Raw genomic sequence first — 12,857 nt, forward strand, 5'->3', positions numbered from 1 at the left:
GGGGACTAACCAAGACCTCGTCCAGAGGGGACCGACCGAGGCCTCCCCCTGAGGGGATCGACCGAGGTTCCCCCCGAGGGGACCGACCGAGGCCCCTGCCAGAGGGGGAGCAGGTGGGATGTACTTTAGAGAAACCTTTATTTACTGTATTAAAACAATGAAGCAGTTATTTTAAATATCGAGGAGACCAGGCGTGAGCTGATGTAAGCGGTGGAATTTTCTTAACACAAAACAGGGACAACAATAACTTGCATTTATATAGCGGCTTCAATGGAATGAAAGGACACAGGGCAATTAGCAGACGAAATTTGACACTGAGCCACAAAAAGAGAGTTTAGGAGAGATGGCCCAAATCTCGGTGAAACTGGTAGGTTTCAAAAAGCGTTTAAAGGAGGAGGAGAGACAGGTAGAGCTGCGAAGAGGTTCAGGGAAGGAATACCAGAGTTAAGGGCCTTGGCAGCTGAAGTCATGGCGCCAATGTGGAGCAACGAAAATCAAGGATGTGCAACAGGTCGTAGGAATGAAGAGATCTCGGAGGGTTGTAGGGACATTTGTTACAGAGTCTAACTCCACACCGGGAGTGACACACACTGTACACAGGGACATTTGTTACAGAGTCTAACTCCACACCGGGAGAGACACACACTGTACACAGGGACACTAGTTACAGAGTCTAACTCCACACTGGGAGAGACACACACTGTACACAGGGACACTTGTTACAGAGTCTGACTCCTCACTGGGAGAGACACACACTGTACACAGGGACACTTGTTACAGAGTCTAACTCCACACCGGGAGAGGCACTTACTGTACACAGGGACACTTGCTCCAGGGTCGGACTCCTCACTGGGAAAGACACACACTGTACACAGGGACACTTGTAACAGAACCTGACTCCTGACTGGGAGAGAAACACACTGTACACAGAGACACTTGTTACAGAGCCTAACTCCACACGGGGAGAGACACACACTGTACACTGGGTCACTTGTTATAGGGTCGGACGCCTCACTGGGAAAGACACACACTGTACACAGCGACACTTGATACAGAATCAGACTCCTCACTGGGAGAAACACCCAGGCATACAGATTGCAATTGTCAGTCTCCCACTGTAGCCCAGACTGAGCCCCACCCTGGGCCCTTCCTGTCTGTGCATTTCCCCAGTGCACCATTGGGGAACATTCAGCCCTGGATATCCTGCAGAAGCAGCGCTGTGGGGCCGGGTGGCTGAGTCTCGTGACCCTGTGGCTGTGCCTCTGACCTCACAATGGGAGATGATGCTCTCTCAGCTCGAGCTGCAAACCATCAAATTAAAATCAAATCATCGGCCAACAATGGTCATATAATGACAGCAGTGATGTCATCAATTGAAATGTTCACACTTCCACACGCAGTCCGCGTCTTCTTCACCACAGAGACTCCAGCTGATTCTTTCCATTTGAACTGAACTGATTCTTCCACAGCCTGAAACAGATTAAAGATTAAGCAGGAAATAAACAGATTGAATAACAGTGTAAATAACAGGGAGACTGGGGTTAATATTTCAATAATAATTACAGCCAAATATTACCCATAAAAGTGACTGAATTCTATTTATATTTTATTTATTACATTAAACATTAACAAAAACATGCACCAGATAAATTCCAGACTCCTGCAGGTCAGTATGAGGTGGTAGAGATAGGGGACAGATCAATCTGTGAAGGAGTTTGATCCCAGGTTCAGAACCGTCAGTGAGCGGTTTGCACTGATAGCGGAGGCGAGATCCTCGGCAGAAGAATCTGTGAGACTGACCCCCCATAGCCTGGGGATCAGAGAGAGAAATAACAAGAATCCAGGTAAATTACCAGTGTTTATTAATAACACTGTTAGTGATACTAATAATAGTGTACAGTTTATTAATCACACTATTACTGATAATGATAATAATGAACAGTGTTAGACATCCAGTTTTTATAAACACAATTTCACACAGTCTGGTACTTACCCCAGTTTCTGTACTTTACAGTCTGGGTTCCTCAGAGCCGCAGACGGTAGTTTCACTCCTGAATCTCCCAGTTTATTTTTATTCAGGTCCAGAACCGTCAGTGACCAGTTTGTACTGAGAGCGGAGTCGAGATCCTCGGAACAAAAATCTGTGAGAGCGACACCCCATAGACTGGGGATCAGAGAGAGAAATAACAGGAATCAGAGTAAATCCCCAGTGTTTATTAATAACACTATTACTGATACTAATATTAATGTACATTATCAGACATCCAGTTAATATAAACACAATCTCACACAGTCTGGTCCTTACCGCAGTTAATGTTAGAGTAGGGACACCACCAGTAATGTTAGAGTTGATAAACAACTAAAAATGTTGGCCTAGAAATTAAGTTGCGTTTGCGTCCAATTAGGGGCGAAAGAGTGGGTTGCGCCGGAGTTGCGTTGCGCCCGAAATTAGGTGGGACCTAACATCGGCGTTAGCCGGTAGCACTGCGCCAGCACGGATGACGTCATCGGTGTGCGCAGTGCCCCGGTACCGCCAGATACCACGCCGATCCCCATCTTCAGTAGCGGCCGCCTCTTCCGTGGCGGGCGCTAACAACATCGGGAGACCGGGTCCTTACTGCAACCTTAGCGACGCAAGCTAAGCTGGAGGTGCGGGGCGGCTGCCTGCCCGCACCTCCTTCCCCGGCCTCCTCCACCCCCCCCGCGGCATTGCCGGCTGGTTTCCGTGGAGCCCGGCACTTCTCCGTTGTGCCGGGCTCTTTTGCCGGCACTTGCAATCGGGGCTCCGGCCGTTGCAGGCACCTCCCCCAAGCGGGGCGGACACACCGTGTTCCAGCGCCCGGTTCCGCTTTGGGGCGCTGAAAGTGAATATGGGGTGTGCACAACTGGCTCCGCGGCAGGCACAAAATTTTGGTGCAAACGTGCTGGCGGGGCTATACCCAATTTCTAGGCCGTTATTTTCTCTCCACGGATGTTGCCTGGCCTGCTGTGTTTTTCTAGCATTTTCTGTTGTTATTTCAGAAATGTTATAGTAGTTTCACCAGCATTGATGTTAGAGTAGATTCACCACCAGTAATGTTAGAGTAGAGTCACCACCAGTAATGTTAGAGTAGAGTCACCACCAGTAATGTTAGAGTAGAGTCACCACCAGTACTGTTAGAGTAGAGTCACCACCAGTAATGTTAGAGTAGGGTCACCACCAGTAATGATAGAGTAGAGTCACCACCAGTAATGTTAGAGTAGAGTCACCACCAGTAATGTTAGAGTAGAGTCACCACCAGTAATGTTAGAGAAGGGTCACCACCAGTAATGTTAGAGTAGGGTCACCACCAGTAATGTTAGAGTCGAGTCACCACCAGTAATGTTAGTTTAGGCTCACCACCATTAATGATAGAGTAGAGTCACCACCACTACGGTTAGAGCTGATAAACCTCCAGAAATGTTACAGTACTTTCACCACCAGTAATGTTAGAGTAGATTCACTACCACTAATGTTAGGGAAGGGTCACCACCAAAAATGTTAGAGTAGGGTCACCACTTGTAATGTTAAACTACGGTCACAACCAGTAATATTCGAGTAGGGTCACCACCAGTAATGATAGATCAGAGGCACCGCCATTAATATTAGAGCAGGGTCACCACCAGTAATGATATTGAAGCGTCACCACCACTAATGTTAGAGTAGAGCCAAGACCAGTAATGTTAGAGTTGAGTCACCACCAGTAATGTTAACGTAGATTCACCACCAGTAATGTTAGAGTAGGGTGACCACCAGTAATGTTATAGTAGGGTCACCGCCAGTAATGTTAAATAGAGTCATCAGCAATAATGTTAGAGTGGAGTCACCATCAGTCATGTTAGTGTCGGGTCACCACCAGAAATGTTAGTGTAGTGTCAGCAATGGTAATGTTAGAGTAGGGCCACAGCCATTAATATTAGAGTAGGGTCACCACCAGTAATGTTAGAGTAGAGGCACCACCAGTAATGTTAGAGTAGGGTCACCACCAGTAATGTTAGAGTAATGTGCTCAATTAATTTGTTAGTGCTAGTTAGTCATAGACATGAGTACCCACTAGGCTTATATATCAAAGTGTTACTACATAGGTTACATATATCAAATACACTATCATTACAAGCTGGAGAACTACCAGAGCATGTGAAAAAATAACATAAGGGTGTGCTGATGTATCCCACCAGTGTGAGTTCTCCCCTATGCTATCAATTTCAAAACCTATTCTCGAGTTGTCTTACTTCAAAACATAAAAATGTTTAGGGAGGAGTTCAGTCGCATCACGAGCTCACTGAGGCCCTCAGACACAGGGAAATGTAATATCCGAATTGTGCCACATAATTGTGCAGCTCATACTTAAGTATCACATTTACTGTCCGTTTCACTTGAGCATAGGTTTCGATATTATGTAAAACATGTTGGCTGATGGGACAGGTCCTGTTAGACCCGTAAAGCATTGTAGTTGCGGTAGTAGTGACACAGGAGGCACCACCAAAACCACCTCATACTGGACTCGTACTGGTTTTTCCCACGCTCTGTTACCTACAAAACACAATTATTACAGTCACAGTTCAATTCAGTCTTTCAATAATTTCAAGTGACATTACAGTTTAACATCGAATCAACAAATCATGGACTTAAATGATTCTCCAGATCTCTTTTACTCGTATCTATCTTGTGGATAATTCTTACTAAACATGATTTCTCCTTAGCCCTCAATTGTCCCAATCCAAATTCTGTGTAACTCTCCACTTCAACTTCAATTTCAATCCCTCTAACAGGTACCAGTGTATTTAACTCTATTCTGATTGTTTCATTAATTAGATATTTTCTCGATGGAGTATGTGTCAATGCTTTAAACATTGTCTCGCTCTCCTGAGCCACATTAACCATTTCATGTCTTGCTGTTGTCAAGTAACTGAGCATGTCTGAGACCCATTCTTCAGTGCACAGTCAACATACATTCCCAGATGGTAATTCCTTCATATGTAATGAATCACATTTGCACATTCATATTGGTATCTCAATATCATGCCACACGTTTGCACCTGGGCAGGGCTGGAACCGATGTCCTAGGGGGAGTGTTTGCTAGTGCTGTGGGGGTGGGTTTAAACTAAAATGGCAGGGGGTTGGGAACCTGAGCAGGGAGACAGAGGAAAGGGAAACGAGGATAAAAGCAAAAGATAGGAAGGAGAAAAACAGAAGTGGCAGTCAGAGAAATCAACGGTTTAAATCAAACATGGCCACAGTAAATAATAATTCTAATAGGTCTAAGAGCGTTAAAAAAACAAGCCTGAACGCTTTGTGTCTTAATGCGAGGAGCATTTGTAATAAGGTGGATGAATTGGATGCGCAAATAGAGGTAAACGAATATGATTTGGTTGGGATTGCAGAAACTTGGCTCAAGGATGGCCAAGACTGGGAACTCAACATTCAGGGGTATACGATATTCAGGAAAGATAGGCAAAAAGGAAAGGGAGGTGGGGTAGCATTACTGGTTAAAAAGGGATTAACACAATTGTAATGAAGGATATTAGCTCTGATGATGTGGAATTTGTATGGGTAGAATTGAGGAATACTAAGGGGAAAAAAACGTTAGTTGGAGTGGTATATAGACCTCCAAACAGTAAGGCGGAGGTTGGGGATGGCATTAAAAGGGAAATTAAAGAAGCGTGCAATAAGGGCACAGCAGTCATCATGGGTGACTTTAATCTACATATAGATTGGGCCAACCAAATTAGTAACAATACTGTGGAGGAGGAATTCCTGGAGTGTTTATGGGATGGTTTCCTGGACCAATATGTTGAGGAACCAACCAGAGATCAGGCCATCTTAGACTGGGTATTATGTAACGAGAAAGGATTAATTAGCAATCTTGTTGTACGAGGCCCCTTGGTTCGGAGCAATCATAATATGATCGAATTCTTCATTAATATGGAGAATGAAGTAGTTGAATCAGAGACTAGGGTCCTCAATTTAAATAAAGGAAACTACGAAGGTCTCAGGAGCGAGTTGGGTAGGATTGATTGGGGAATGGCACTCAAAGGGTTGACGGTGGATAGGCAATGGCAAACATTCAAAGGCCAAATGGATGACCTACAGAATTTGTTCATCCCAGTTTGGCATAAAAATAAAACAATAAAGCGACTCAACCGTGGCTAACAAGGGAAATTAGGGATAGCATAAGATCCAAAGAGAGGACATATAAATTGGTCAGAAAAAGCAATAATCTTGAGGGTTGTGAGCGGTTTAGGATTCAACAAAGGAAGACAAAGGGATTAATTAAGAAAGGGAAAATAGAATATGAGAGTAAGCTTTCAGGGAACATAAAAACTGACTGTTAAAGCTTTTATAGATGTGTGAAGAGAAAAAGATTGGTGAAGTCAAGCGTAGGTCCGTTTCAGTCAGAATCAGGGGAATTTATAATGGGGAACAAAGAAATTGCCGACCAACTAAATACATATTTTGATTCTGTCTTCACAAAGGAGGACATAAATAACCTCCGAGAGATGCTGGGAATATAGGGCCTGATGAAAGGGTGGAACTGAAAGAAATCAGTATTTGTAGGGAAATGGTGTTAGGAAAATTGATGGGATTGAAGGCCGATAAATCCCAAGGGCCTGATAATCTACATCCCAGGGTACTTAAGGAAGTGGCCCTAGAAATAGTAGATGCATTGCTGGTCACCTTCCAGAACTTGATAGACTCTGGAACAGTACCCATGGATTGGCGGTTAGCTAATGTTACCCCACTTTTCAAAAAAGGTGGTAGAGAAAAAGCGGGGAATTATAGACCGGTAAGCCTGACATCGGTAGTGGGGAAAATGCTAGAGTCCATTATAAAAGATATAATAGCAGAGCACTTGGAAAGCAGTGACAGGATCGGACAAAGTCAACATGGATTTACAAAAGGTAAATCATGCTTGACTAAGCTACTGGAATTTTTTGAGGATGTAAGTGGTAAAATAGGTAAGGGAGAACCAGTGGATGTGGTGTAATTGGACTTTCAGAAGGCTTTCAATAAGGTCCCACATAAGAGATTAGCGTGTAAAATTATGGCACATGGGATTGGGGGCAAGGTATTGACTTGGATAGAGAACCGATTGGCGGACAGAAAGCAAAGAATTGGAATAAACAGGACATTTTCCGAGTGGCAGGCAGTGACTAGTGGGGTACCGCAAGGATCGGTCCTAGGACCCCAGCTGTTCACAATATATATTAATGATCTGGACGAGGGAATTGGATGTAATATCTCCAAATTTGCAGACGACACAAAGCTGGGTGGGAGGGTATGCTGTGAGGAGGATGTCGTGAAACTCCAATACGATTTGGACAGGTTGGGCGATTGGGCAGAAACATGGCAAATGCACTATAATGTGGATAAATGTGAGGTTATCCACTTTGGTGGCAAGAACAGGAAGGCAGATTATTATTTGAATTGCAATAGATTGGGAGAAGGGGAAGTGCAAAGATACCTCGGTGTTCTTGTGCACCAGTCGCTGAAGGTAAGCATGCAGGTGCAGCAGGGAGTTAAGAAGGCAAATGGCATGTTAGCCTTCGTAGAAAGAGGGTTCGAGTACAGGAACAAGGAAGTCTTGCTACAGTTGTACAGGGCCATGGTGAGACCGCACCTTGAGTATTGTGTGCAGTTTTGGTCGCCTTACCTGAGGAAGGACGTTCTTGCCATGGAAGGAGCGCAGTGAAGATTCACCAGGCTGATACCTGGGATGGCAGGAATGACGTATGAGGAGAGATTGTGTCATTTGGGCTTATACTCACTGGAGTTTAGAAGATTGAGAGGGGATCTCATCGAAACCGATAAAATTGTCAGGCCTGGACAGACTAGATGCAGGAACGATGTTTCTGATGGCCAGTGAGTCCAGAACCAGGGGTCATAGTCTAAGGGTAAGGGGTAAGCCACTTAGGACTGAAATGAGGAGGAATTTCTTCACCCAGAGAGTGGTGAACCTGTGGAATTCTCTGCCACAGAGGACGATGGAGGCCAGTTCATTAAATATATTGAAGAAAGAGTTGGATATATTTCTTAAGGCTAAATGGATCAAGGGATATGGGGAGAAGGCAGGGACAGGGTACTGAATTTGGATGATCAGCCATGATCTCGCTGAATGGCGGAGCGGGATCGAGGGGCCGAATGGCCTACAGCTGCTCCTATCTTCTATGTTTCTATGTTTCTATCCGATACAAGCCTTTCTCGGGCTTTCAGGTGAACTTATCAAAAAATTGTAGTCGTCTAAAGATCTTTGGTCATCTTCCTCTGCATGGTCCTGATGTCTTGGGTAGTGGCCAGTCTATCAAAGTTTTCTTAAAAAGTTAATTGTTGGCAAGGACACAAATGTCTCCAAGAGAAAGTTTTCAATTTACTATTCTTAACTGCACTTTCCTGACTTTCACTAGAAAGTTTGGAAGATTCTCAATTGCTGGTGCAATTCTCCTGTTTCTGTCTCACACCAACAATCACTTTCTCTCTCCATTTTACACATCCCATTAATTATCATTCATATCTCAATCATGAGCCCTGGAGGAACTTTACTGTCCAGTACAATATTTAAGATTGAAAACATAGATCAAACTTGGTCCAAGTTATTAACATTTTTTATTTATCATTATTTTAGAGGATCTTTTATTTTCCCAAAAGTAACGCAATATATGGTGCTTAAGTCCATTTTGTTATTTCAAAATGATCACAAAATCCAAACAGCAGTATTATTGTACTGACAGGTTTCGTCAATGTTCAATTTCATTTCTATCACTTTATTTTCCGTTTCCAATTTCAGTAATGAGTGATTCCCAGGCTAAGTGGTTGACACAGTGTTTTAACATTAGAGACAGTAATGCAGCAATTAGTTTACAAGGAAACTTTCATATAACAAAAGAAAGAAGATAATCCATTGTGACTCTGCTTAGAGCCCAAGGGGTTAATTTATCAAATCATAATTTTCCTTCTGTCACTTTGGGAAATATTAAATTTAAATTAAGAAACTTAACTGTAATAATGTCCAATATCTTTAAATTTCATACTAAAGTTGTTGCTTGGTGAACTTAAACAGTTGTCAGTGGAAAGGGTTAACTCCTTTGCAGGTTTTTAGAAGGTGGAGCAAAACATTGTCAGGAGCACGCAATTCTGTCACTTTCTGTCAATTAAAAAAAACTTTCCTGATCGAAAAAGACAGTTGTGTTTTCACACTTTAACTAAACATGAACAGAACAGATAAAACAAAACAAAATAGCACATTCTTGCAGAAAACAGTAAATTACGTCATATTTCTTACTGTCCTTTCTTCAGATGCCTTTCCAAAATACTGTAAAGACATTGAATATAACTGGGAAAAAATTAGTTCATCACATTTAAACAAATCAAATCAAACTGCTTTGGAAAATTTTACCATAGCAACCACAACTCCAAGGTTAAATCTTAGGCTGAAACATAGGCCTAGAAATTCAGTTGGTTGCGCCAGCCGGTAACGCAATAAGAGGGGTATATTTCCAGCGCTAGGCACTTAGCGCCCGGGCGCAGACCGATCTGCGCCAACTCCCAAATTCAGTTGACATTTAGCGCCGGCGCAAAGTGTTTGCGCCCGCTCAGCTGCGCGCGCAGCTTATGACGTCATCTCGTCGTGCAACGCTGTTTGTGCGCCCCAAACCGGAAATTCAGTGGCGCCCGCCAAATGTGGGCATGGCGCTGCTAAGAACTGTGAAGTGGAACGCGACAGAGGCCCTGTGGGCCTCGGGGAGCGCTAATTAAAGGGCACTTACAATGACCTATAAAGCGCAGCCATTTTGCTGCAATGACTTTACTGCTTTGGATTTCTGGACAGAGACCAAGGGACAGAGCTTACTGATTTGTGCCAACATAGGAGAGGTATTTTTGGCTTCTGGCCAGTGCTTTGACATTTGATTCATTTGATTTAAGTGTTTTCAACTTTATTATGGGGGCTGTATGGGGGTCCAACCCTCAGTTGCAGCATTATGTGTGAAGGGCTCGCAGATGCTGTGAGAGAGGGCCAGCCATGCCTAGACGCAGAGGGGCCATCAGGCGTCGGCAACGTAGGCCTTACCCACTCAGGCAATACCGGCAGCAGGTGTCTTATCTCACCATGACTGCGGCGCATTGTGTTAAGAGGCTGCGCTTCAGAAGGGAGGTGGTTGCAGAGATCTGCCAGCTGCTTCACAGAGATCTGCGTCCACAGCTGATGTGCAGGACGTCTCTCTCGGTGGAAGTGAAGGTCACGGTGGCTCTGAACTTTTATGCAAGCGGCTCCTTCCAAGCCGCTGCTGGGGACATAGCGAACATCTCCCAGTTCGCCGCGCATCGCTGCATCCGGCAGGTCACCGATGCACTTTTCGTGAGGAGACACCCTTTCATCTCCTTCCCCATGACCCAACAGAGGCAGGAGCAGTGTGCAGTCGGATTTGCCAGGATCGCGCGCTTCCCCATGGCGCAGGGCACCATTGACTGTATGCATGTGGCTATGCGGGCACCTATCCACAATGCCGAGGATTACCGCAACCGGAAGGGCTACCATTCCCTAAATGTACAGCTGGTGTGTGACCACAGGCAGCGCATCCTAGTTGTCAATGCCCGCTTCCCAGGAAGCAGCCACGATGCATTTATCCTGCGCCAGACTACTGTGGCTGACATGTTCGAGGCACAGCCTCCACCAAGGGGATGGCTTATCGGGGACAAGGGCTACGCTTTGTGTACAGGGCTCATGACCCCGCTCCGCGCACCCAGGACCACAGCGGAGGAGGCATACAACGAAAGCCATCAAGCCAAAAGGAACATCATAGAGCAAACGATAGGCGTCCTCAAGCAACTGTTCCGCTGCCTGGATCGTTCCGGCGGATCTCTACAGTATTCGCCGGATAGAGTCTCCCAGTTCGTCGTCGTGTGCTGCATACTGCACAACCTGGCTATCCGCAGGACTCAGGCACTGCCACCTGAAATTGCACCGCCACCTCAGGAGGACGAGCAGGAGGACCATGAGGAGGAGGAGGAGGAGGAGGAGTACCAGCCCAGGAGGGAGCCACAAGGTCCAAGGGCTGTCCGCCGGGGGCTTATTGATCGACACTTCTAGGCCCCCCTGTCAGGGAATGGGCTGTGGCAATGAACGCACCTGAAGGCAGCCGCACTGCAAGCCCTCAGCCGGTTAACGCAACAACCACTTGAAACCTGAGACGTGGACATGCTGAATAAATAAAAAGCTTTATTTCACAAACTCAGGGCCCTTCCCACATGAAACAGAAAAGCAGACAAGACCCCCAAAAAACAGTCAAAAACATCTGTCACTCCCAAAACCTGGGGAGGACTAACAAAACTTGCCCATCCAAATGGTCTTCATCATTGGCCTTACAAAAATAAGCCCCCCCTCCACAACACAAACACCCCCATAATAACAAAAAATGCCTTGATCCTCGGACTTAACAAAATAATGCCCCCCCAGAACACAAGCCCCCCAATATAAAAAAAACCGCTATCACCACACTCTAATGGGTGTGCCGAGAGGGCGAGTCCTTAGATAGGCTTCTCTGGCCCCTGCCCGACCTACTGCTCCGCCTCAACCTGGGCCCTGCGGGTGTGGCAAGGCTGGGGGAAGGCTCATGAGGGCCACAATGTGTGTCGGCAGATGCCCTTGGGGGTCGGCCTAGACGAGGCCCGGCCCAGAAGGGGCCGGCTGCTGACTGCTGCAGCTGTGGCTGGCCAGCATCAGTCTCAGCAGCAGCTCATCGCACCTTGGCTCGTGGAGTGGCAGTGTTGGCTGCACCAATGGGGGCAAGCTGGCTGATGGCAGCCGCGCGCTGCTCGCCAGAGACACTGGCACTCGGCCGGGCTGGCAGTGCAGCAAGCGCAGCAATCTGGTGGAGGCCAGACCGCTGTGCTGCAGCTGGGCGGCGGGTGCCCTGGCGATGCTTCCACGCCACAGCGAGTGTGGCAGAAGTGAGTGCCCGAACTGCCCTGGTATGTGCCCGCATCAGCTCTGCCAGTGTCTGGACGGCACCACTCATCTCGTGAGTCGCGTCCTGGGCTGCCGCGAGTTGCTGGACACCCCTGTCGTGCGCTGCCGTGAGTTGTTCGAACCCCCTGGCCTGTGATTCCCCAAAAGCGACCACATTATGAGCCAGGGACTCAATGGCCTGAGGCATCTGTTGCACAGCCCCCATGAACTCCTGGTGGCACTGCTCAGACGGCGCTGACATCTCATCGAGGAGGCGCACCTCCTGGGCGAGGACCATCTCCGGACTGGAGGGTGGACTCTCCCTCTGGGGAGAAGCCCGCCGAGCTGGCCGACCCTTCCCGTGTGCCTCGAGCCCACTGGGCCCAGGATCTGCCCTCCCCTGCAACACTTCCCCCTGGCTCTCCTGCAGGCCAGACGTCTCCCCTCCATTGCCATCCGCTGGCGCGGAGGAGGGTTCCCCCGATGTGCCGCCTTCCTCCTGGTCCTCGTCGTCCTCCTCCTCCAAGGGCCTGGCACTCTGAGCTTCAGGGACCACCTCCTCCTCACCAGCTGAAAGCAAGAAGGCACAAGAGTAGCTTTAGAGTGAGGACATGGCGTCAGCGAGGGAGGCCTGAGTGGTGGCATTATGCGCATTTGTCGGTCAGTGCAAAAGGATGTAGATCTGAAGCGCAAGGGCAACGACAGAGGTCCAACCGGTCATGTCCTTACCAGTGGGTCCCAGTACAGGGTCCGCATCTCCGATCGCAACAGGGCCAGTCACCCGGGCATGCATGAGTCGAGCCACGCTCTCCTCCAGCTCACTGAGCGCCTGGTACTGGGGACGGCCTCCCCCGGTGGCAGACTGTCTCCTCAAATTCCACGCCAGCTTTGCCT

General features: G+C 47.2%; 1 pseudogene; it reads right to left on the bottom strand.

Moving 5' to 3' along the window:
- Nucleotides 1-1,382: 1,382 nt before the first annotated feature.
- LOC147092699 (NACHT, LRR and PYD domains-containing protein 3-like) overlaps nucleotides 1,383-12,857 on the bottom strand; it is a 391,278-nt pseudogene continuing 379,803 nt past the window's right edge.

The sequence above is a fragment of the Somniosus microcephalus genome, unplaced genomic scaffold, assembly GCF_052327205.1.
Source record: "Somniosus microcephalus isolate GS21.2 unplaced genomic scaffold, FLI_Smic_1.0 unresolved_chr2, whole genome shotgun sequence".
In the NCBI taxonomy this organism is placed as follows: Eukaryota; Metazoa; Chordata; class Chondrichthyes; order Squaliformes; family Somniosidae; genus Somniosus; species Somniosus microcephalus.